Raw genomic sequence first — 25,045 nt, 5'->3', positions numbered from 1 at the left:
TCGAATGTAATTTGAAATGTTATGAAAATTGACATTATTTTCGTATGACAAAAACATTGATTAAATTACAGAAACATAATTTCATCAAATTATATTTCATACCTGTTGTTGCAAAACTTCCATTGGAATCCTTTTATTTATTCAATTTCATGATCAACGCGAATCAAACAATTCATTGAAGTTCCCCTCGGTTTTATTTTACGTTTAACATGCCGGACCAATTAAAACGCGAATGTCGATAACTGGTCTTCCCTTTTCGCCCAGTTAGTGAATGTTTACTGTATTCCCCAATTAATTTTTCGTGACAGCGCAAAGCACACGGGAGCAGATACAAATGGGGGTTCAGCGTAGCGAAGATGCATTATTTTTACGTACGGGTTATGAAGCACGCACGTATGCACACAAATATCCATATAGCGATGGCTTGAAGCCACTAAATATACACACACTTATCTCCGTTTCGCGCTCTTCTCAACAGGAACCCTTTCTGTTAATATTGTCTGTCTAGATTAGCTTAGCTGCCATCCTTGGGGGAGAGAGTTTTGCTACCGTCATGCGAAACCAAATCACAGACTAAATTCCAGAACATTTATTTTGTTGGTGAGCCGACGATAGCCTAGCTTGATGATTCCCCTATACTATTGTGTAGCTCAAAACATTAATGCAATGGCGTCAGTTTGATACAATGATTGCAATGCCAGAGACATCAGCGAGTCCACAGCTCAGTCTGAAACGCAGACATGTTATGGCGCAAAACAAGGAAGAACAAGCGATGTTCATTACTTCGTATCTAGAACGATGCTGAAAGTTTGCCTTCTTCTTCTTTGTTGGATTGAAGACACTTTAAACTTCTTCGGTTCATTCGTCTCTAGTATTCAAAAAGACCCTTGGAAAACTCTAGCCTTTCCTCATATTACTCCTCCATCTCTTTTGCCTTAAGAAAGGCACTCGATCCCTCGCCGTCCATCTCGCCCGCAAAGGTGTTGTCCAGTCGGTGTCCTCACGAAGAATGGAAAGTTTGCCTCAGCGAGATCCACTGTTTATACTCTAGGCCAGGGGTTTTCAGTTTTTTTTATGGCAGAGCACTTTTTATAGCAAAAACTTTTTACGGAGCACCTGCAATTTTTAATTAATTAAACAAATCCTATAACCATCCTATTTGCATTGACATTACCCAACTGGGAACAACTCTATTTTGGTTACTCATCACAGTCACACGGTATCTGACCCGGAGTAAACAAGATACATTATTATATGTCCATTTAAATTCAATTAATGAATGTTTTTCTCAGGGTGGATTTTCAAGTGGGAGCATTTGCTAAAACTTCGCGGAGCACAAATTTCCCGCGGAGCACCATTTGAAAACCCCTGCTCTAGGCAAATATTCCTCTTTATTCTTCTTCTCTCCCTTTGTTCACGGAGACTTTACGCTTATAGTTTTCATGAATTTTAACCCTTGACACACCAGGGGATTGTAATGTATAGCATATCAAACAAATCTTAGGGAATTTCCGACTCGTTTGGTATGTAAATCGCCAAAATCCGTTCGCGACAAAAATAGTTAATAATGTTAGCTTTATTTCATAAAAACGTGACCTGTTTTCTGATTTGGTACCCTTAATGAAAGACGGAGTTCTACGTCAAAAGTAGACGGGTCTGAGCCTAGGGGCACGGACGAACTGTTGGAGTCAGAACTGTTGTTTTTTTTTTAATGTAATTGTTTTCATTGTTCAGAAATCTGTTAGTTTAACTCTTCTGAAATTCCAAAAAAATATATCGTCATTGATTACATTGAATATGAAGTTTGTGGAGAAAATCGATTTTTTTTCGATGCCAACTGACTTTAAAATGCATGAAACGTCGAGATCTGGTGTTATCTCTCAAAAAAAAAATCATCATTTTTCATCAGATAATTTTTTCTTGGGCCAATAAACAAAATGTACATGATCGGTTTTTAAATTCGATGATGAAATTTTTCCCAGACATCCATTGTCACCCTAGTGATCTCCTATATAGAAATCAAAGACGTAGTCCTACGTCAAACAATAACGGTCACATAAACTCGTCATACGTCATACAGAATCGGATCGTTTGGTGGCAGGCAGCAAGTCGAGCGAGGATTCTCCTTCCTTCCGGTATGTTTTCGCTGTTATCTATCCCGAGTGTTCTTTCATGTACACGTATCTCGTTGGGGCTTATTTTTTTTCGCAAGTTCTGAACGGATAGATAGCTGCTATTCCGTTGGGGGGAGGCGAGACAAAGTCCTCGTCTCGGTTGAGAGCAGCGAAAATGTAAACTATACATAAACGATGGAGTGTGCTTGGGATATATGGTTCCCCAGGGGGAATCGTAGGAGGCGAGCTGTCATGTTGTGTGCTGGGTCGGATTGGAGGAGCAGAGCAACTGGTGAGAAATAGATTTTTGATTCGTGGTAGAGAAGCCCGCTGAGATAAATTGTTTACACTGGAACGGGGAGGGGGAAAAACGTGTGTAAGTTTGTGTCGATGTTGATGTTGTTAGTGTTTTTTCGCTCTATCTTGAAGTGTTTTCGTATATTGGATTCACTTGTTGTTGTTACGGTCGAGATGGGACGAGTTCCTACAGTCGGCGTATTATCACACATATGATATGAAACGGTTCTATTTTCTTCCAACCGAATCCAAGTTTATTCTATTTTTTCTTGTAAAGTCAAAATTATCCATATTAAACAAGATGTTCATACAATGCCTTTAGGATAAACGTAGGTCAGTTTATCGTAAATATATAAAGAGAACTGTTCACTTTAGAACCGTCTTTTTACACAAGATGGCACCACATGCTCGTGCGTTGTCGTATGAAACAAACGTCACTTGAACAAAATGCTTTTCAAGGCATAGAAAACTAGTAGATTTGAGGAATTAAAATACAGTTATCGCAGTTTTAAGAAAAACTTTAGACAAAATGCGACGATACTTCCAATTTTTGCAACAGAGAGGAGGCGATCTGGCATAGTGGCAATATCTGTACCTCTCACGCTAAAGTCACGAGTTCAATTCTTACTCCCGACATTCTTCCGAGATAGAAGTAAAGTGACGAACCAGCCAAAAGTGTTGACAGTCACTATGCCGATAAATATAGGCTGACCAAATAGTTCAGGAATAAAAACGGGACACGTAAGCCAAAAAAAAAGATTAATATTTTTGAAAAAAAAATTATTGAGTTAAAAAAACCCGAGTATAAAACAAAATAATCAAACATTCTTAGGAATTCAACGAAGGAAAATTTAGATCAGGGATTCTCAAGCTATTTTGGCCAGAGACCCCTTTTACAGGTTGAAGTGATACCATCGACCCCTATAGCCACTCGACGTAATCTTCTCATCAAGAAATAGACTAAAATTCAGTAAATATCAGGTGTAATTAATAATTATTAATACAAATTACAAAAACAATACCCTCTACTATTGGGTTGGAGAAAAAGAAATGTCGTATATTGTCAATATATGGCAACACTTAAACATATCTTGTGTTGTACTTATCGCATCGGGTCATACTACAGGTCGGACTCGATTATATACAGACTCGATTATATGTGATTCGATTATGTACAATTTTGGACTCGATTATATACAGTTTGGAAAAAAATATTTTTTTATACTTCAAATATGACTTATTTCAAGAAGAAATGTAACCTTTCAACGTTGAGGTGTAATTTAAGTGGCTATTACATGTACAGTGGGGTAAAAATCGTGATTTTTGAAGATTTTGATTGAATGTTCACCAAGAATTGTTTTTATCGATATTGCAGCCTAATTAAGAACGATAGAAGTTCGGTGTCAAAGAACAAATTGTAGAACGGTTAAAAAGCTTCAATTTAATTGATAAAAACAATCTAGTTTAATAGAATTTTTAAGGATGAAATTAATAATAACACATTAAAAATAATTAACTTTTATGTTTTTCACTTCCAAAATGTTATTAAAATCTACTCATTTAGATACAGTGGGGTAAAAATCGTGATTTTTGAAGATTTTGATTGAATGTTCACCAAGAATTGTTTATATCGATATTGCAGCCTAATTAAGAACGATAGAAGTTCGGTGTCAAAGAACAAATTGTAGAACGGTTAAAAAGCTTCAATTTAATTGATAAAAACAATCTAGTTTAATATAATTTTTAAGGATGAAATTAATAATAACACATTAAAAATAATTAACTTTTATGTTTTTCACTTCCAAAATGTTATTAAAATCTACTCATTTAGATGTTCCACTACTATATCCTGTACTAAATTTTCTCATCTTTCAAATGAACGCAACAAAATCGTCTTCTGTAGCGTACTTTGTAATGTAGAGCCAGTTTGAGGCAATAGAGTCTGAAACAAAACAAAATTATAACTCTGTCATTGTTAAAATTCGAACATATGCGTAGAAGGTTTTTTTCATCAAATATGATCATCTATCACCTTCTGAAAGAATCCGGATAAATTTATTTTTTTCATGTGAGAGAGGTGTTTTCTGACTTTAAGGGGTTGGATCAAAACCCACATTCCTCTTTAATATTCAAAAAACAAAAAATACATGCAAAAAAAAAACGAATAACACAAATTTTTTTTTGACTCGATTATATACAGGATTCGAATATATACAGTGAAAAGAAATCAAAAACTGTATATAATCGAGTCCGCGCTGTATACGGCTATTTAAAGACGACAATCTTTGCTACTAGTGTCGTTTTGCTTGAAAATCGTCGAAAATTGGCTTCAGTGTCTGGACTTCTGCAAGCGTGCCCGTGGTGGCCATGCAAAAGAAATCGAGTTCCATACATAATGGCATCAAATTTACTTTCACATGAATAAATAATTTCATTGATATCCAAAACCGTTTTTGTTTTATTTGAAAAAACCTTTGGCGCTTTTTTTGTTATAATTTTGTAGTAAAGTAAATGATTTTGGTTTGTCCAGTCGAAAACATGATCATGGTTTGTCCAAATTTCTGTGTCAAATAATATTATCGAACTCGTATAATTCGATTATATACGGTTTAAAAATACATATATATTTTGATATTTGAAATATGAATTATTTCAATATAAAATAGGAAGTGGGTTATATCTGTGGTATCTGTGGTAGAACCGCAGGGTTGACGTAGGACTATCGTTGATTTAGTGATCATTTGTTTGAGGTAGAATCTAAATCCACTCTGAATGAGTGAATAATTGAATATTTCGGGGACTTTGAAAAGGAGAGCGTTACGTTGGAGGTACATGGTTTTATGCATCCAATATTGGATACGAAAATATTCTACTGATGGGGAAGAATAATCTTCAGAAGCCTTCCTGTGAATTGCACTTGATTGAAAAATCACAAAACGAAATGCATTTGATCACAGTATTATATGGATAGAAAATATTAAAATAAACTCTTTCAATTGAATGTAATTTTCAAATCCAAGGGGAATTTTCTCGATGCTCGATGCCCGCCAGCGGTTAATGCTAACTCGATAATTACCTCTTAATTGGATTTGATTGAAAAATCACAAAACAAAATGTATTTAGTCGCAGCATTATATGGATAAAAAAATTAAAATAAACTCTTTCGCTTGAATGTAATTTTCAATTCCAAGGGGAACTGGCAGATTATTTTCAGCCACGATAACATCTTTCCGGATTCTTCTCGATTGCTCGATAACCACCAAACGAAAAGAGTTGCGCGCGTGTATCTGTGCGTGGCGGCTGCTCCGATGCCTCCAGTGGAACCAATTTTCGATATTGGTGCTCTCTTGGTCGCCTTCTTCACAAAACAAAATGTATTTGGTCACAGTATTATATAAATAGAAAACATTAAAATAAACTCCATCGCTTGAATGTAGTTTTCAATTCCAAGGGGAACTGGTAGATTACTTTGCAGCAACGATGACATCTTTCCGGAATCTTCTCGATGCTGGATAACAACCAAACGAAAAGAGTTGCGCGCGAGTATGTGTGGCGGCTGCTCCGATGCCTCAAGCGGAACTAATTTTCGATGCTGGTACTTTCGCCTCTTCAGTGGCATCATCCTCCTCCTGATGGATTCCTTTCTGGCCTAAGGTGCACAAACAAGCTCTTGGTGATACCGTTATCAGCGCTTTCATGATGAACGAAGTTAGCTTCACCACAACAGCGACAACATGCTTCAATCGCTGTTCAATTATAACTGAGTGGATTTCCGAGCGGCGCTCGCTTGTATACCGATTGGTGATTTCAATAGCCTGTTTTGAAAAAAGCAATTTTAAGGCTATTGAAACAAGTTTTTGGATCAAAAAGTAACAAGTATATATCGCGTAGACATTTTATCTCTCGAATTAAGTGTTGATCATACCATTTTGTTCAGTTATTTAGGAGCTCTTAACGTTCAAAATATCGGTCTCCGGCGTAACGCTTTCGTTTTCGAAACTTTGAATTTACACCCCGGTATAGAAATGAAAAACGTCCTACGTCAAAAAATATATTTCAACGTTAAAGTGAAAGCTAATTGGCTGTTATGATCAACATTTCAAGATTGCTGCTCTATACGTGGGTTCCAAGGGAAGTAGGAGTAAAATAAATATTGAAACAAGTGAAGCCTATGGTAAATATGGTAAAAAGGATGGAGTAGCATTTTAAAATGATGATCAATTATGCTTTTTTTATGCTTAAAACGATGATTAAAAAACAATGAAGAAATTCAAGGAATAATTGTAAAAGGAGATTGCAAAAAAAAATCGAAGAGATTTTAAAATGAATTGGAAAATATATCGAAAAAATTGATTGAGATTGAAACAAATAAAGTAACAAAATATAAAAAGGAATGTAAAAGAGACACAAAAACTAATCGAAAAAAAATTGAAAGAAAAAGAAATCGAAATTAAGATTTGAAAAAAAAATTTAAAAAAATTAAAATATATTGGATAAATTAGAAGCAATAGAAAAAAAATATAGAACAAGACATAGAAAGCGAAATTTTAAAAGTGGGAACGAGATTGGAAAAGAGGCTGGAACAGTAATTGAAAAATAAATTGGAGTAAATTGGGAAAAAAATGAACATTAAACTGGAAACGAAATTGTCGAATGAATTGCAAATTAGATTAACCGTTTGCGGTCGGAATTAATTTCCCTTGAAAGAGATACCCTTATCTTTCCACGCTAATAATATTTTGTTTATACCAATTACCGTTACCTATTATCCATAGAAACTTCGTATAAAGGGTGTGTCACATCAAATTGCATCACGGAAAAAACGCTGTAGAAATTCGCCCAGTAGACCGTTCATTTCCTTTGGCACGAAGGTGACCCCGTTGGCTTCGTACCACTCCAACACGTTCTGATGGTCGGGCCCTCGTGCTGCTTCAATAGTGGTAGTAAGAGCTTCTGTAGGCACTCCTTAAGGTAAACCTGCCCGTTTACCGTGCCGGTCATCACAAAGGGGGCGCTCCGCTTTCCGCAAGAGCAGATCGCTTGCCACACCATGTACTTTTTGGTAAACTTGGATAGTTTCTGCTTGCGAATCTCCTCCGGAACGCTGAATTTGTCCTCTGCGGAGAAGAACAACAGGCCCGGCAGCTGACGAAAGTCCGCTTTGACGTAGGTTTCGTCGTCCATTACCAGGCAATGCGGCTTCGTCAGCATTTCGGTGTACAGCTTCCGGGCTCGCGTCTTCCCCACCATGTTTTGCCTTTCGTTGCGGTTAGGAGCCTTCTGAACCTTGTATGTACGCAGGCCCTCCCGCTGCTTGGTCCGCTGGACGAATGAACTTGACAAATTCAGCTTATTGGCGACATCCCTGACCGAACTTCTCGGATCACGTCTAAACTGCTTAACTACGCGCTTGTGATCTTTTTCACTGACGAAGCATCCATTTTTGCCGTTCTTCACCTTCCAGTCGATGGTTAGGTTCTCGAAGTATCGTTTTAGTACTCTGCTGACCGTGGATTGGATGATTCCCAGCATCTTACCGATGTCCCGATGTGACAACTCCGGATTCTCGAAATGAGTGCACAGGATTAATTCACGACGCTCTTTTTCGTTCGACGACATTTTTCCAAATTTACGTAAAATTGACAGTGAAGCATGGCCAACGTGATCTATACACTCTTATCTGATTATAAGCGAAAGCTGAAGATATAATTCCTAAAAATTAAATTTCTACAGCGTTTTTTCCGTGATGCAATTTGATGTGACACACCCTTTACATTCGTGAAAAAGTTCAATAGACATTAACATTCGTTTACAAAAAATATAACTATTACATCGTTGAATAAAGTATTTGGTATTATTCCTTGCTGTGGTGGTTGAGAGCAGACAAACGACCGCAAAGGGTTAAAAGAGATTGGACAAAGAAATTGTAAAAGAGATTTAAGAAGAAATTTAAATATAGATTGGGAAAGAAATTGAAAAAGATTGCAAAAGAAATTAAGAAATAGGCTGCGAAATAAATTTCAAAAAAATCAAGAAATCGAAAATAATTAAAAATGAATTGGAAAAGGGATAAAACATAAATTGAAAGAGTCTGAAAAATAATTAGTGGGAATTAAAAAGGAATTGAAAAATGAATCGAAAGAAAATGAAGAGATTGAAAAAGTAACAGTAAAAGAAAACGAAATGAATTGGAAAATTGATTGAAAAATAAATTAAAATAAAGTGCAAAGAAATGTTGGCATGGAATGGAAAATAAATTAAAAAAGAAATCAAAAGAAACTGGGAAGGAAATCGGAAAAAATATTGAAGAAAAAATTAGTGTTTTAAAAAAATTAAGATGGGATTAAAGGAAATTGAAAAAAAAAATAAATTGGAAAAAGTTTGAAAACAAACTAATAAAATAATCATCGAAAGAAATAGAAATGTGACAGACATCGCTGTAGCCAAGTCGCTACAGCGATGTCTGTCACATTTCGCAGGGGTGTGATACAAACTTTCAAACGAAAGTAAGAGATGCCAAATATATTTGATGAACAATATGCGGATAAGTGACTTATATGTATGAATGATTTTGAATGAATGTTGTGTCCAATACTAGAGAAGAAATGCGGTTAAGACGAACAGTGGGCTTAAAGGTTGGGTTAGAGATTGATTTGAATATAATATTACATTTAGAATTTCATATTAATGTTAATGAGTACACCTAAGCATTAAGCATTTTGGTTTGGTTGTTAACAGGTAAAATCATCTTAGAGTGAAAAGTTTTAGATACATCTGTTTATTCTACTCCTAAGGAAAGCCTCGCGTCTATGAGCGGGAGATTAAATCTTGAAATGTAAAAAATGGTATATTAAATTATCTGCTCATCTTACCCCTACCGATTTACTCGCACCACAAAAAATGTTCAACTTTTCGGTCTGTTTTTGTCTCAGTAGAAACGTTGGATAAGACATTTTTGTGCAACATTTGACGAATTAATTCGGGGAACAGAATATTGAACTGTCCAAAACTGCATTGAGAATTTGCCAAACATAAATTTCCATAGATTCAAGCGAAGTTCTTCTCAACCTGCTCATATTCCTCTCAGTTTCCCTACACCTTTCATGGCGTTATTTTCATTCAAAATGTATAATCTTTGTATCAAAATGCCAATAGCAAAACTGCAAACTGCATTGCATCCACGTTATGTGAACCGTTCTGTTGCAGCTTAAGAATCGCATGACCTTTAAAACACGCGGTATTCAAACAACTGTTCAGCAACATTGAGGCTCTTCGCGATGTCTACAACCAATATATCATGAGAACCTCCCAGTCATATGACCAAATCGAAAGTGCTTTTTTTGCCGAGTGTGAATTCACGTTCACCGTTTCGATTACAATTTCCAGCAGAATGCTCTTTTTTTTCGGTGCACAAACCTTGGTAGGCTCGATTTCAGTAAATCATCTGTAGCCTCAAGCGGGCCCAAGACGGCTTTAACCGACGAAATTCACATCGCAGAGTTCGAGGTTCGAGGTAGAAAGCCCCTCTGAATCAACAAGTGTTGCGTAACTCGAGTGACGCATCAATGTTTGGTTGCCGGCAGGCGGCAGTCAACGATTCCTCACCGGCTGCGCAAACCACGCAATCGATCGAACAGACACATTACCCAATTGTCTGCTAAGCAGAACCAGTGTCGGATCATTTTACATTGGCGAGGAAGAATTCGAGAATCTGCAGTCATCATTACTCGAGTGATGATTAGTCGTGCCTTTGCGTCTCTCGGCACTAATCGAACACGGTGTGAACGAGCAAAACAATACGGCATTCGGGGAAAATATGCCGTTCGGTATCGGCATTAATTAATGTAGCAAACATTGCTCCACGCGTTTCCAGAAAGACGACGTGACTCTGCCGTTGGTGTTCACCGTGTTTGCCAGAAATCGCCGAAGCAAATTCAATTATCCAAACCTTTCGATTTCGATAGAAAGCATATCCCTTCCCCTCTCTTTTGGTAGGTTCACTCTCCACCTCCTCGACCCATTATGATATAGTATCATAAGATGCAAAGAAGGCTTCCCTTCTTTTGTATGAATGAATGACAGCCACCCTCACACAGCCCGTCACACTTGAGGATAAATTACAACAAGGCCCACACCGCCACTCTCTAATGAAAGTGTGTCGGCCAGGAATAGCGATGTCCAGTATTGGTTCGATTAATCGAATACTTCCCACAAAAATCAATTATTAATCGAATGACTGTTGTGAAATTGATAATCGAAGCGAACGAATAATGGAACGTGGATTAATCGATCCATTAGAGAAAATCTTTTTGCACTCGCTGAGATCTTTTAGGTAAAATATATTGTTCAATTTGTTTCCAGTTTTTTCATGCGCAATAAGTCGATATTTATCATGCTATCAAACGCGCCTAGGAACAGATAACCAATTAAGCAAAATATTCAAACTGAAAGATCAGAGCGTACAAAAAAGACTCCAAAGAAAGCAACACTATCGGCTATTTTCCACATACAGTGTGGACTTCTTCATCGTGAAGAATGTAATATAATGATTACATTTGACTACACCACACAACCCGCACGCAACACAACACAACGCAACGCAACACACCTTCCATCTGAACCCGCCGTCTTCCAAACACTTTTCTGCATCTTCAAGCGCGACAGGGCAAACGCAGTCAGCTATGCATGAAGCAATCACTACTACCAATGGGATTTTTTTTGCGTTAAAACGACATTTGGGGTTTAAAGTTTTCTGCTGAACGAAACCGATGGAAACGATAGAAAACACACACCATTGTTGATTGCACATTGAACTCACTTGGTGACGCGTCGCCTCTGTTAAAATCCGATTTTTTTTTCAGCGTTTTCGCACATTTGTATGTAAATGTGCAATGTATATACAGTAGAACTTCGTTTATCCGCGAGCGGATGATCCGCGGTACGGATGATCCGCGGAAGCGAGTTCATTTGTAGTTCTATAGAACTTCCCGGAATTTGCCAGTGAGCGGTAGGGTCTTGTTCTTTTGTTTTGGTCATGTCTTTCACATTATCTGATTACTGGTGTAAACGACCTTACAAATGGATAGTTTAATGATTTCTGTATTGATGAAACATAGTTTTCATGCATAAATATCTTTTTTCGTGTTTGCACCTTATTTTTAGCCTTTTATTGCGTTATCCGCTATTTTCGTAATTCACGGGGAGCTAGCCCGACAATTACGCGGATAATCGGGGTTCTACTGTAAATATCAATATACTAGCTGACACTTCATCCAACCCAAAATCGATGTTATGATATGAATTCTTTCGAACATTCACGTTTACTTAGTAAGCGAACGTTCGTGAGTTCAATCGCAGAACTCTTCATTGATTGATCTTCTGATTGGCCCTTCACAATTTCCTTTTACTATAAATTTGGAGTCGGTAATGGTGTCGATTACGACGAAGTTCTCGCCCCTGTGACCAAGCATGCTACACTTAGAGTCCTGCTGTCCTTAGCTGGAAGAAAAGGGGTGGTGTTGAAGCATTTAGACATCCGCACCGCATATCTCTATGGAGAGATCGATGAGGAAATATATATGCGTTAACTGCCTGGCTACGAGGTTCAAGGCAAGGAGAAAATCGTTTGCCGCCTTCGTAAGAGCACATATGGACTGAAACAGTCCGCTCGATGTGCGATGTGCGATGTGCTCTGAATGAACGGGGTTCCAAGCAAGTTCCATTGATCCGTGTTTGTTCGTGGCAACTAATAATGGAAATAAAATATACCTAATCATTTACGTGGATGATTTTCTGGTCGGAAGTAAAACAAGGAGGAGATATCTCGCGTTCAGAAGCAATTGAGTAATCTTTTCGAAATTGTTAATTTCGGCGATGTAAAGCATTTCCTCGGACAGGGAATCCGGTTTATCTAAAAGAGGTTAGTGGTAAACCGTTCGAGAATGGTACAAAGTACAGAAGCACTGTAGCGGCTCTACTCTATATTGCGAGGTGTGCACGCTCGGACATTGCGACAAGTGTCTGGATTTTAGGTCGGAAATTCAGTGCTGGAGGTTATCTGGCTTTGGCGACCATCAAGTGACAGCAACAGTGGTCAATGAAGACAACCAGGGCTGTTTCGGCTTCGCACGTTCAGAAGGATCCAGCAAACGTGCCAAGCACATTGAGACCAATCATCACTCGTAAAGGACATGGAGGTGGTGTCCTACGGACTAAATTTCAGCCGATATGCTCACGAAGCCATTAGGTTTCGTAAAGCACTAACAGTTATCGTTTGCAGAACGTGAAATCGACTGAAGGTTATGGCGAGGATTAATCATAGAGGAGAAGTGAAGGGATATCCAATGTATTACCCCTCACCAAGTTTATTAATAGACAAATGGCCTTTCAGGCAGCACTGTATCTGTCAATGTATATGTAAATAAAAATTCAAATAGCAACCATTTTTGTATCGACACGCATTTAGAGTATAATCCGTTCTTCTGTTAAGTGCCGCGTGTTTTCATTCATCCTTCCAAAGCATTACGTGTTTATTCACTTGCGCTCGTGAAAACTGTCAGCCCACATAAACATCCACACCTCGTAAACATAGGATGTTTGATAGTTAGAGAGATAGAGAAGCTTCCAGGGCTTGCCGGAGGATTATGTTTAATGAAAAAAAAACCCTATAATCGTGGAATCTGATGCAACAAAGGTACGTTCCAGTGCCAAATGATGCATCTTTGGAACGTTTCGGAGGTAGTACTCAACCCACGAACCTGAATCCCCCAACAATGTCGATAAAAAGAATCGTTCAATTGAGATAGGTCGTTTTCAAAAGTTACGCGAGATTTCCTTTATTTTTAGGTTTAAATGTGAATGATTGTTTTGAAATAATTATATTGCATCATTTACTACACCCCTGCCCCCCTCACCGTGGACAAGCATGGACATTTTCGTAACCCCTATCCTCAGGGTTACCAACCATAATTTTTTCAAAAATCAGGGAAAATGAAAATAAAAATCAGGATAAATCAGGATAGCTCATTTTGGGATGTCCGGAAAGTTCATGGCGATTTTTAGTAGAACAAAGGCATCATTTTTATAGGCAGGCATACATTTATACGATTTTATGTGCACAGTTTTGTTCCACAACCTTTCGCCATGTTTCATACAGCCTTAAAATTGTGCCTTAATTTTATGCTGTCCATAAAATCGAAGTTCTTGCCCTTGAATGAATTTTGTAGAGACCTGAACCTTACTTGAGCAAACTTCCACTTGTCCTTTTTTAGGCATTTCCACAGCTTTGCATTATTAGTATTGTGGTTCGTGATACTATGACTATGACAATAAATGGCATACATTTTTTATGGTTTTTGAATAATTTATAATTATATACTTTACAAAAAAAAACTGCTACAGGTCGGACTCGATTATATACAGACTCGATTATATGTGATTCGATTATATATAATTTTGGACTCGATTATATATTATATTATTTTATGTTCCAAATATGACTTATTTCAAGAAGAAATGTAAACTTTCAACGTTAAGGTGTAATTTAAGGGACTAATTCATGTACAGTGGGGTAAAAATCGTGATTTTTGAAGATTTTGCTTGAATTTTTACCAGGAATTAATTACATCGATATTGCAGCCAAATTAAGATAGATAGAAGTTGGGTGTCAAAGAACAAATTGTAGAGCGGTTAGAGAGCTTCAATTTGATTGATAGAAACAATCCAGTTTAATAAAAAAAAATCAGGATGACATTAATAATAACACATTAAAAATTACTAACTTTTAAGTTTTTCACTTCCAAAATGTTATTCAAATCCATTAATTTAGATGTTCCACTACTATATCCTGTATCAAATTTTCTCATCTTTCAAATGAAAGCAACAGAATCGTCTTCCGTAGCGTACTTTGTAATGTAGAGCCAGTTCGAGGCAACCGAGTCCGAAACAAAAAAAAAGTTCTATAACTCTATCATTGTTGAAATTCGAACATATGCGTAGAAGGATTTTTTCCATCAAATATGATCGTCTATCACCCTCTGAGAGAATCTGAATAATTTTTTTTTCATGTGAGAAAGGTATTTTCTGACTTTAAGGGGATGAATCAAAAATCGAATTCCTCTTTTATATTCAAAAAAAAAAGAAAAATACATGCAAAAAAAAACGAATAAAAAAAAATTTTTTTTTTTATTCGATTATATGCAGGATTCGATTATATATAGTGAAAAGAAATCAGAAACTGTATATAATCGTGTCCGCGCTGTAAATATCTGTAACTCTGTAATCCTTGACATCAGATTCTGAAGGGAGAGAGAGAGAGAGAGAAAAAGAGATCTCGCAAAATTATCCTCAATGTTCATTCATTCAATTGGCGTTGGCGGTTTCATTTTTTGTCATTGTGAAGTGAAAAACATAATGGATTTTCAGGTGGAATAAACGCACTACGTGTTTTAGGCATTCAAATAAATATTAATACGTAACAATAAATACTATCACTATACAAAGGAGAACCGGATAGCCTTTTAGGTTAGCTATTCTGACAGTTCTCATTTCCAACCAGGATCCTTTTTATTATGATAAAATAAAAAACTGAAAAAATCACGAAAAATCAAGTGTTTGTCAGGATATCAGGATACGAGCCAAAATATCTGGGAAATCCTGAAAAATCAGGAAGGTTGGCATCTCTGCCTATCCACCATAAAGTTGTGCACGTGGTATGTGGACAGCCCCTAACTTGTAAAATGAAGTTCAATGAAGTGAAGTGTGTCCGGAAATAAGGCCCAATATTTTAAGTTTTCGTGATGAATTCGAGAATGATATAAACGAGACGTGATAAAAACGCAATCAAGATGTTAGAAGAAGTTAAACTGATCATTTCTCTCAGTGTGGTGATTAATTGATTAATCGATAATTTTGAAGCGACTAATCGTATCGAATAACAAATAGCCGAAAAATGTTCGATTAGTGGATGAACGATTAATTTCAAAAATCGGACATCACCAGTCAGGAGCAGCAAAGAAAAGAGCGGAGAATCCTTTAGCTTTTCTTTGTTGTGTGTCGCATAGCGGGCCTGCCGTCTATTTAAGGATCTTTTGTTTCAACTCCGCTCGCTGAAGCGGGCCGGAGATAGCAAATGGTTCCAACGGAGTTCCTCGAAATAATGGAACCTATGGGCGGCGAGGACGGGACACACTTTGTTGACAGCCTCTTAGTGAAGACTGATACCCAACCCTGGTCATACTTCATCCTTCGTCATTGACCCCCCCTCCCATACCAACAATGCTCTGCCAAACACGCACCACTGTCCCTCTTTTCTTGTTGATGATGGGTGCAACCGTCTTATCAGCAGTGGGGAAATCTCATTCGAATCCCATCGCGTTACCAGCTGCCGTTTTGGCGTGGTTACGTCGGTGCGTTTTATATATGCAAATCACCTATTTGTATGCCTTTTTATTTTCTCCCAGCTTTGACTAAACACATACCTTACATAGCTGAAGGCGCCCAACTAGAAGGGCCATAAAAAAAAGAACTCCACCCTTCGCGCTTCCGTCGCTACCCTCGCCGTTGTCGTCGTCCCTCCACCACTGTTAGTATCCAGCAGCAAACAGCACACGTATTCTTGAACCCCCCCCGAGGGCCACTGCGCTGAATGGCGACCAGATTCTTCTTGAATTTATGATAAAGCACCACTTCACATAACAGTTAGATTTTTTCTTCCGCACAAAAAAACCCCTCACAATCAGTGACTTCCAGTAATAGTTGTTGCACTTGCACTTGGCGAAACCATAACCTTCCGCTTCTTCTCACATCCGTCCCCAAAAAAAAAAAGTACTTCTATGCCACAGAAACAGATTCTTCTTCGCCCGTCTGAAGAAAGAAAATCACCGTAACGCAAAATTCCTCCGAGGACGACAGGTCGAACAGTCAGTGGCGATGGTCAAGAACTGTCGCTATCGCACAATAGACCCGGACTAACCCGACAATCACTGACTGGTTCCAAACTGATAATGATTTGTTCGGCTGATATGAGAAAAGCGACGTGTGACGAGCCGCGAATTCAATATGTTACAGACGGAAAAAACGGGGCTTCAGCAGCTTCGCTCGACGACGTGTGTATGATGATGATGGGATACGGGAGAGCGAGCGTGCGGACACATTTAGACACACCATTTGGTTTACACACAATGAAGTAGCAGCTCTCTTCGCAACTCTTTGTGCGGTTCGCTCTCTATTTACACAATCTTTACGGGGCTTCCCACGGAAGTGTTGGTGTGAGTCAGCTACGGACTGTGACAGCTCGAACGCCTGCCCGGGCGCGGATGAGTGGGAAGAGTGCGATGAGTGCGATGAATGGAGCTAGCTAACGGTGCTCGTTGTATGTGTATTGAAATCAGACGCGTGCGGTAGACAGAGATGGGTAGAAAGAGATGTGTTTTCATAATGGGTTGGTGGAGTAGTAGTGGTCGAACACATGTTCATTCTGCTGTCAAATCGAGAAACTCAGAGATTGAGAACCAAAATTATATATACACGATCATAAAAAAAACATCGGAATTTGTTCTTTAAAACACAATCGCTATATTTTTAACTTCTTTATGGGTGCCAAATCAGACATGTCTTGTTTTAATAAAATATTTTTAACAGATTTGACCATTAATGATTCTTTTCTGCATCTTCACTAATCACTAATTGCATATAAAAATTTGGTATTTTTTTATTTTTTAAGTAATTTTTCAAAGAAAAACACTTCTTCTTTCTTCTTCAGAAAAACACGAAAAAGTTGTTGTTCGAAAAACTTTAACCCTGTAAAAGTGACCATCTTCCGATGTATGGGTGACTTGTTAGAAATTGTATGAGCTATTCATATCTATTTTTTTCAGAATTTAAAAAAAACATCTTTTCGAGGAAGATAAATTTTAATTTTCAAAATTTTTTTTCAATGTATTTTGTTTTTTGAAAATTTGCTTGATAATTTTTTTTATGAAAACATGAATAATTCCCTACATTTTATTCTTCAACCAACATTTTTTAGATCTGATAGTTTTTAAAGTAAGATTTTTCAAAAAAAAAAAAACAAATTCACACAAAATCTATCAGACCTACAAAATTTTAGTCAAAGAATGAAATGTAGGAAATTCTTTATATAAAGTATCAAGCAAATCTTTTTAATAAAAAAAATCATTGGAAAAAAAATTTAAAATTTCAATTCCTTTTTCTCGAAAACATGTTTTATTTAAATTCTGAAAATATAAATATGAATAGCCCATACAATTCCAACAAGTTGTCCATACATCGGAAGATGTGCACTTCTACAGGGAAAAAGTCTTTCTAACAACAACTTTTTCATGTTTTTCTACGAAAAATTACTATTAATGTTTAATTCGTAACATTTTTATGTATAAATTCGTGATTATGTATATTATATCGTGATTTATATGCTCTGCTAACTTTTTTCTATTCAGAAAAATGCCAAGAACATGTTAAACGCGATAATTTACACATAAAATTGTAACGAGTAAAGCATTATTTTTTTTCATACCAAAATGCGTCTTCGAAGAAAGTTCGCGTTTCAAAAAGATCCAATACACTATATTGCTTTGACTTTAAACGAAATTAGGATCAGTTGCAATTTTCAAAGAAAACAAAAAAGTTGTTGTTAGAAAAACTATTTCCCTGTAAAAGTGCCCATCTTCCGATGCATGGACGACTTGTTGAAAATGTAAGGGCTATTGATATAGTTTTTTTTTTGAGAATTTATCTTTCAATCTTTCAGAAAGTTTTTTTTAATATTTTTTTATAAAAAATCAAGATTAAATTTTTGGCCCCTTTGAAAAAGTATTCTAATTCTTTTCTGAATATTTCATGTGTGCAAAGTTTCTTAAAAGACTCATGTGTTTACACCCACTACGTTTCGCTGCTATCTGAGCTGGTGCTCCTAAGACGAGTCTACATGAAATTCGTCATAATCGAAATTTCACTAATAGTACTAATCTTGAATAATGAAAATTGTAGACTCGTGTTGCATAGTTAGGCTACAAATACAAATCTACAAGTCTAATATTACATGTTGTTTACGTTATTATTATTCGTATTAAACACGTATTAAACGAAGCAGAAGAGACGAAACTGAATCAAATCTTATGGCGGGTTTACATTAGGGAGATCTATAGCTATAGATTGATTTATTCACGTGAATATAGGTGTAAACGGGTGAGAAAAATATGATACACTTATTCGAGGTATATATAACTTGAATAAATTCAGCATATGTAAACGCTTGTGAATTTCTCACTGGTGAGAAATCACTAAAGCTGGATGCAGTTCTACTTCAGGTGAATAAATTCACCGAAAATATGAATATATTCATTATAGAAGTTCACGCTAGTGTAAACAGTTGATGCGATTTCTATAAATCTCATCATATTTCTTCACATGAATATATCACTAGTCTAAACCCACCCTTACACACGAAGCTCACGACACCTTTTTGGACTGTTTGAACGAAATAGCAAATGAACGCGACGCTGGCGCGTTCAGGAAAAAAATCCCATTGCTAACAAAATCGACCACTGACCTCGATTTCTGAAGCTTGCCTGGTGCGATGCAAAGCGTAATCGGTTGTCACCATCAATTGCTGAAAAAAATATTTTTTTTGAATTATGTATAAATGACGGTCATGTGCTGTTTTGTTATGACTTATCTTGTGTTAATGAGAAAATTATCTTGTGTTAATGAGAAAATATCCGGCCAGATAATAGGTAACTATCCGGTATCCGGCCGGAAAGCAAAAAATGGCCGGATAGACCGGATACCGGAGAGTTACTGGACATCCGTTTCATCTCTAATTATAACCTCGTTTACTTCCAAAGTGGTTCAACATTTACTACAGAATTATTCACATGGATAAGATAAATAGCAGAATGGCGGTGATTTGTTCAGAATTTGTAACAACTTTAACAGTTTTGTTCATTTAAACACGTCTATTCCTCCTTAGAATATTAAGTTCGGCGAAGAAACGATGATGAAGCCTTTCTCGAAACTTTCTCGACATTGGCTATACCCCTCCTCGCCTTGTTCACGTGGACATTGTTCAATATTTCTCATTGAAAACAACCAAGTATATAATTTGATTGAGCCCATACTCATTACTAATTTCACAAGCAGCATTTTGTGATCCGTTTTTTTTTTTGGTGAAGTTGACACGATCAATCCCTAAAATTACGGGATATGTAGGAAGATGAGTGTTTGTCGCAAATACGTATTTTTGAAATAGCAAAGCGATACAAAGACGACTGTGGATCGGCAGATGACGGTTCGCAATCAGGAGCATTAGTCGTCTCACGCACCGATGCAAATGTAAACCTCTAAGCCAAAACGCTACTAAAAGATGTCATGTTGGAGAGGAGCCGATCTGGCGTAGTGGTAACATCCATACCTCTCACGCTGAAGATCACGAGTTCAATTCTCACTCCCAACATTCTTCCAAAATTGGAAGTAAAAAGTGACGAACCAGCCAAAAGTGTTGAATGTCACTATAATACAGATATAAAAAAAAAAAAAAAAATGTCATGTTGGTGTCCTGTGGCGTCTTCGACTCCAACACAGCTTGATCTTACCTCATGACAACAAACCAGCCGATTCCTTTTGGGAATGAATGTATTACCGCATCCACCCTATAGTCCCGATCTCGCCCTTGCGACTTGTTCCCGAAAATCAGAACAAAAAACAACTATAACTCAAGATGTTTTTCTGTCGTGGGAGCAGTGATGAAGGTTCAACTGCGTAAGACTATTGAGGCTGTTTCCACTCTTTGGGACTATTGTGAAGGCCAAGATTTTGTTCAGAAATTCTCGGAATTAAATTGTTTTACGCCTTGTATATATGTGATGTTTGGTAGCTTATTGAGGATCTAATAAGGCGTGATGGAGAAGTATGCTATAATTTTACTATGGATATAATGCAATTTCAATCATTAGAGAGTCATCGAACTTTTATCGTTGTAGGCTTTGATATCTAAAACCAGTTTTTAAAAACACAAAACCACAATTTCTGTTGAAAAATTGTTTGGATATGGTAATATGGTAACTTTTTTGTAGTTTACGTTATTTTACTCCCAAAAAATCATAATAAACTTCGATGCATTAATCAACCTTATTGATTAACACAAACTGTTTTATGATTAGTTCTCAGCACTATATTGACATCTCTTTTACTTCCGTTACAATTTCATTATAGGCATCTTCAAAGATCACGAATTCTACTCCATTGTATCCACATTATCATGGGTTAAATACGAAAAACTCAAGGTTTCCAGTTCTGATAAAGTATTGTAGCAACTACTACATGGGTTGAAAAGTCCCGGAATTTTTCAACAGATGGCGTCACTAAAAATAGGATTCATTTCGAGGAGTTCATCTATTATTAGCTTATGTGTGAAGTTTTATTTCGTTTATTTGTTCACAAACTACAGTTTAAGTGACCCCTACCTGAGCATTCGTATAGAAAATGGAAAAAGAGGAATGTTGTATTTTGAACATTATTTTTTGATGGGAAAAACTCCTGAACAATCAATGCAATGATTGACGAAATGTTATTCCACTTCTGCTCCTTCGAGAACAACAGTTTATCGTTTTATCAAAAGCACGATACATTTTACACGACCAAAAAACAACGGCACGGTGATGATTCAACAGGCGATTTGACGTTACTGGAGCGTAATCGAGTGGACTTCTTTCGACGTTTCGTGACAATGGTTGAAATCACACTCCACACTCCTGAGTCCAATAGGCAGTCTCCAGAGTGGCACTGAAGGCACATTTCGAAGACTTAGATTCGTGCTACAGAAAGGAAATCGAAATGTTGGAAACCGGCTATTCCAAGTGTATTTCCCTCGAAGGAAACTATGTTGAGAAATAAATACAGCTTTGCCCAAAAAATGATTGTTTTTATTAAAAATCTCAGCACTTTTCAGCCCACGTAGTAAAAACCACTGAAACTACTGTTGAGCAAGATGTATAGAAGTATTACTAAGGTGAGTCCGTATCTTCAGTAAGTTAGCGAGGAGTGTGAGAGGGGATTGTTTACAAAAAATGCGGAAGGGGGTCACTAATACATATGAGCATACGAACATATGTGCGAAACTTTTTCAACTATTTCGTTTTGTTCTATTCAGAAAACAAAATAAAGCGTGAGGAACTATCAACAAAAAATATTTCTTCCATTCTCGATTAACGATGATCTATTTACAGCGTGAAACGACGGCCATGTAATGGAATTTGGTACAGGTGACAACCAACGCGAGTGCAAGCATTACTAAAGTAGTAATTGGAGTCGTAATTGGAGTTGGCATCTGGGAGATGGTTGAAACTGTCGTGGATTTCATTTGCATTAATTAAGTAATCGAAGTATTTGACCTCCTTCCAGTTGGATCGGCTCTTCTTCAGTCGTGAATGGTAACAGTAGTCACGAAGCAGCGTGAACCGATTTTTTAACTCATCATCCTCTTCTACTCACAGATACGGAATGGTTTATTATACTGGAGACACGTTCGTCAACAAGTTTGGTAAAAATACCTTCGATTAGTTTGCTTCTAGCGCCGATTGAGTAATCGGCACAGATATATACCTTCTCGTCAGGTTTCCTAACGCTGCGCATCTCGTTTCAGGTTCAGTGCAGTGACCCAATCGGTCTTAAAAATCGTCGGGAAAACCGAGTAGTGTGCAGTAAACATTCAGTTCAGAAAATAAAACAAGCTTGAAGAATGAATAATAATATGCGTCTGTTTTCTCAAATGTTATTTGTTTATTCACCAAGCGACTCTATCCCTTCAAGGCTATTTGGTTATCGATATACTCTAAATAACATATTCACAAATGAAACCATAGAATGTTTGCTACCCTTTTTCGGTTTTTGTGTGAGCATGCAGAAGGCTTTTTTCTATGTTTCTCCTTTTTTTCTAATTGTACTGCTGAACAATTGGCATCTGAATCTGGTTCCCACGAAGTCAGTCGCGTCGGTAACTCCGAACACGGGTGGGTGTCGGTCGGATCATCCTACCATATTGTTGAGTTTATCATAGCCTCCGCCAATGACCAATCAGTTGATTTTTTCCGCCGTCGGGGAAACAGTCACTGGGTGGTTTGTAGCCGTCTGAACTCCATCCATTCTCTTCTCGTTCGGCCACTGAGAGCGCAAGTATACCAGCAGCTCTTTAATGAAGTATAAAAAAAGCAATGAAATCGTTTAAGCTATTTTAAAGAACTATAGACGCGATAAGCACGATTTTTTCTAACTGATTAATTATAAATAGCAACGTACGTCTTAAATTAATATAGTCATAAAACTATGATCGTTTATATAAAACTATGATGATGAATTTTAATACAATACTTTTAGACATTGTAACGTAGAAAAATGTCGAACAACTAAATATAGATTTTTCAATCATTAAACTAGAATCATCTCTCGGAATAAATAATATCTTGAATGTCGAAAATGAATATTCAGATCAGCACGATCAATATTTATTCAGATAATTGTTCCGATTTTCCGCAAAATACTGAAAAACATAAATGTTTATATAAAAAAAGTTTAAAGTTTTCTTTTTAAATACATAATTCTATTAAATATGTACATATAAATTTACGAAATAGTATGTTCACACTTATTCATCCAAATAGCAGCTCAATTATTTATCATTGAGCAAAGCAGTGTCGTTACTGCTCGAATTAAAAACGTTTAACGTACTTAAATGAACTTTTTTTTTCACTAACTCTTTTTTCTGGTCTATAGATTTTTCTCTTCACTATCATCCCCGATGAACTTTACATCGATCACCTTATTCCGACCCATCGGTTTTGCGAAATAGCAAATTAATTTTCTAATAAATTCTGCAATAATTCTTCCCGCTCGCATCTCGACCGTATCGGAAAACATTTGCCGGTCCTCAACGTCCTCATCCGGATGTTCATACACATCAGCATATTCAATGTTACTCAAGAGCATAGCTTATCCTTCTTGGTATCCTTTCTGAACCATCAACATTTGTTCATTGTTATATACGATGTTGTGAATCAGTGCAATGAACCTTTTACTCCGGAAGGTTTTACTGTAACCTTGGTCGCTTCTGCACGAGCGGTGGTAAATCGACACCAAACTCGAAGTACACAATGCCCAAACACGATACTTTCCATACCTCAAGTTTACTAATAGGTCTGTTGGTCGGCAAACCTTTCCAGTAATTACACATGCAGTTGCTATCAGTATCACTTCTAGTAAGTGAAGGATGATAATAATAAGTAAACTGAATTATTTTTCACGCAACTGATGTGCTCATAAAAAATGCGTGAAAATATTGCGTAATTTCAAGAGAATCGCGTAAAAAAAGATTGCATCGGTGCGCGCTCGTTACAACCACACTCACACGCGCACTCACAGAATTTCTCTTCCCAATGAGAAAGTGTATCACTATAACAATCCCTGCTTTGCATGTTCTTGCACGGATGTCCTTTAGAACCATGTGTTGTTGAACCAAAATATCTGTTGGACAGAGAATCATTATTAGAAATACTGTTCAAGAAATGGTCCCGTTGTTTCGTTACATATGTGTTCGTGCCGCAAGGAGAAACAGAATCCGAACGACAAATTGTAATTGATGTGCAAAAGACGACATCCACCTTCTGTCCCCACAGCTGGAAGGAACTCCGGGGAAAGCATATTATAGTAATCTTCTATAAGCACGTCGTATTGTTCCCTTCTAAAATAGCTCATAGATCATTGTATATCATCCAACAGCCACCTCCGGTGGCATCCATTCGGAATGAAGTGCATTTTGGGTTTGAGCGGTGGGATCTGTGGACGATTTTTTAATTAACTTTGTGGCATCAGATACAATCAATACTAAACCTATAGCAAGGTTTTCTCCAGCTTTGAGTTTTACACTATTCGAAGGTGCGCTCGTAGGAGTTATCGTCACTGACGGTGTGATGATTAGATTGGACCCTGTTCGGATTGCTCCAATAGGTAACATATGTCGCAGTATAATAAGTACCTCCCGGGAGTAAAAGTAAACGTTGAAGCGGTTTCGCGATATTGATAGGTGACCCATGACTGAAAGAATAGATGGAAGGATGAATGTGAAAACGAAAAGTAAAAAAGTATTACCTGACTGGATTTGTATTAACTGACATTATGTTTTTCGAATGAGCTGGAAATGCGACCGCACTGAGTAACTCTTTCGTTAGGGGACTGGTATCGAAGCTCGAGGGTTGTTCATGTTTGTATTACTTGAAGTCACGATGAAATTTTCCATAATCATTACGTGTTGAGACTGTTTCAACTTCTTCAATAACATCAACATAGTTTCTTCGTTGCGAAGTTCTCCCTGAAGATTCTTCAAACCTTGTTCCCGTTTCAAAATTTCTGCGACTGTCATCCTCATATTTGAACAGTACTGTGACTGGAGTGGCAGTAGCAGCTGCAGCAGCAGCACCATTGAACGAACGATCATTAGCTTTAGCTGGTAGCAACACTATCTGGCGTTTCAGCGTATGATTTGGGCTCAGTACAGGGACGCGACACCCGTCTTTCTGGGATGCCACTGGCCACTGAGGGTGGAAGTGCCGGAGTTATAGTCCATC

General features: G+C 37.2%; 1 protein-coding gene and 2 long non-coding RNA genes across 4 annotated transcripts in view; 1 reads left to right on the top strand and 2 right to left on the bottom strand.

The window, feature by feature from the left end:
• Window positions 1-16,543, bottom strand: part of LOC129763069 (protein-tyrosine sulfotransferase) — a 52,125-nt gene extending 35,582 nt beyond the window's left edge. The window contains exon 1 of one of the 2 annotated variants that reach the window (XM_055761818.1): window positions 15,890-16,543. The gene's annotated coding sequence lies outside the window, so the exon portion shown is untranslated. The remainder of the gene's footprint in view (window positions 1-15,889) is intronic. The other variant, XM_055761817.1, reaches the window with a different exon arrangement.
• Window positions 16,544-21,593: 5,050 nt separating this feature from the next.
• LOC129767781 (uncharacterized) lies at window positions 21,594-22,146 on the top strand. The gene is made up of 3 exons (XR_008741576.1): window positions 21,594-21,859; window positions 21,923-21,969; window positions 22,072-22,146. It is a non-coding gene; the product is annotated as an uncharacterized LOC129767781 (long non-coding RNA).
• A 77-nt stretch (window positions 22,147-22,223) lies between these two features.
• On the bottom strand, window positions 22,224-24,635 carry LOC129762792 (uncharacterized). Its single transcript, XR_008740717.1, has 5 exons — window positions 24,594-24,635; window positions 24,312-24,515; window positions 24,008-24,257; window positions 23,842-23,945; window positions 22,224-22,615 (listed from the first exon to the last, which is right to left on the bottom strand). It is a non-coding gene; the product is annotated as an uncharacterized LOC129762792 (long non-coding RNA).
• Between the last annotated feature and the right edge of the window lie 410 nt (window positions 24,636-25,045).

The sequence above is a fragment of the Toxorhynchites rutilus genome, chromosome 1 (assembly GCF_029784135.1).
Source record: "Toxorhynchites rutilus septentrionalis strain SRP chromosome 1, ASM2978413v1, whole genome shotgun sequence".
Taxonomy (NCBI): domain Eukaryota; kingdom Metazoa; phylum Arthropoda; class Insecta; order Diptera; family Culicidae; genus Toxorhynchites; species Toxorhynchites rutilus.
Note: the sequence above shows the minus strand (reverse complement) of the source record. Positions and strands in the feature narration are given on the sequence as shown.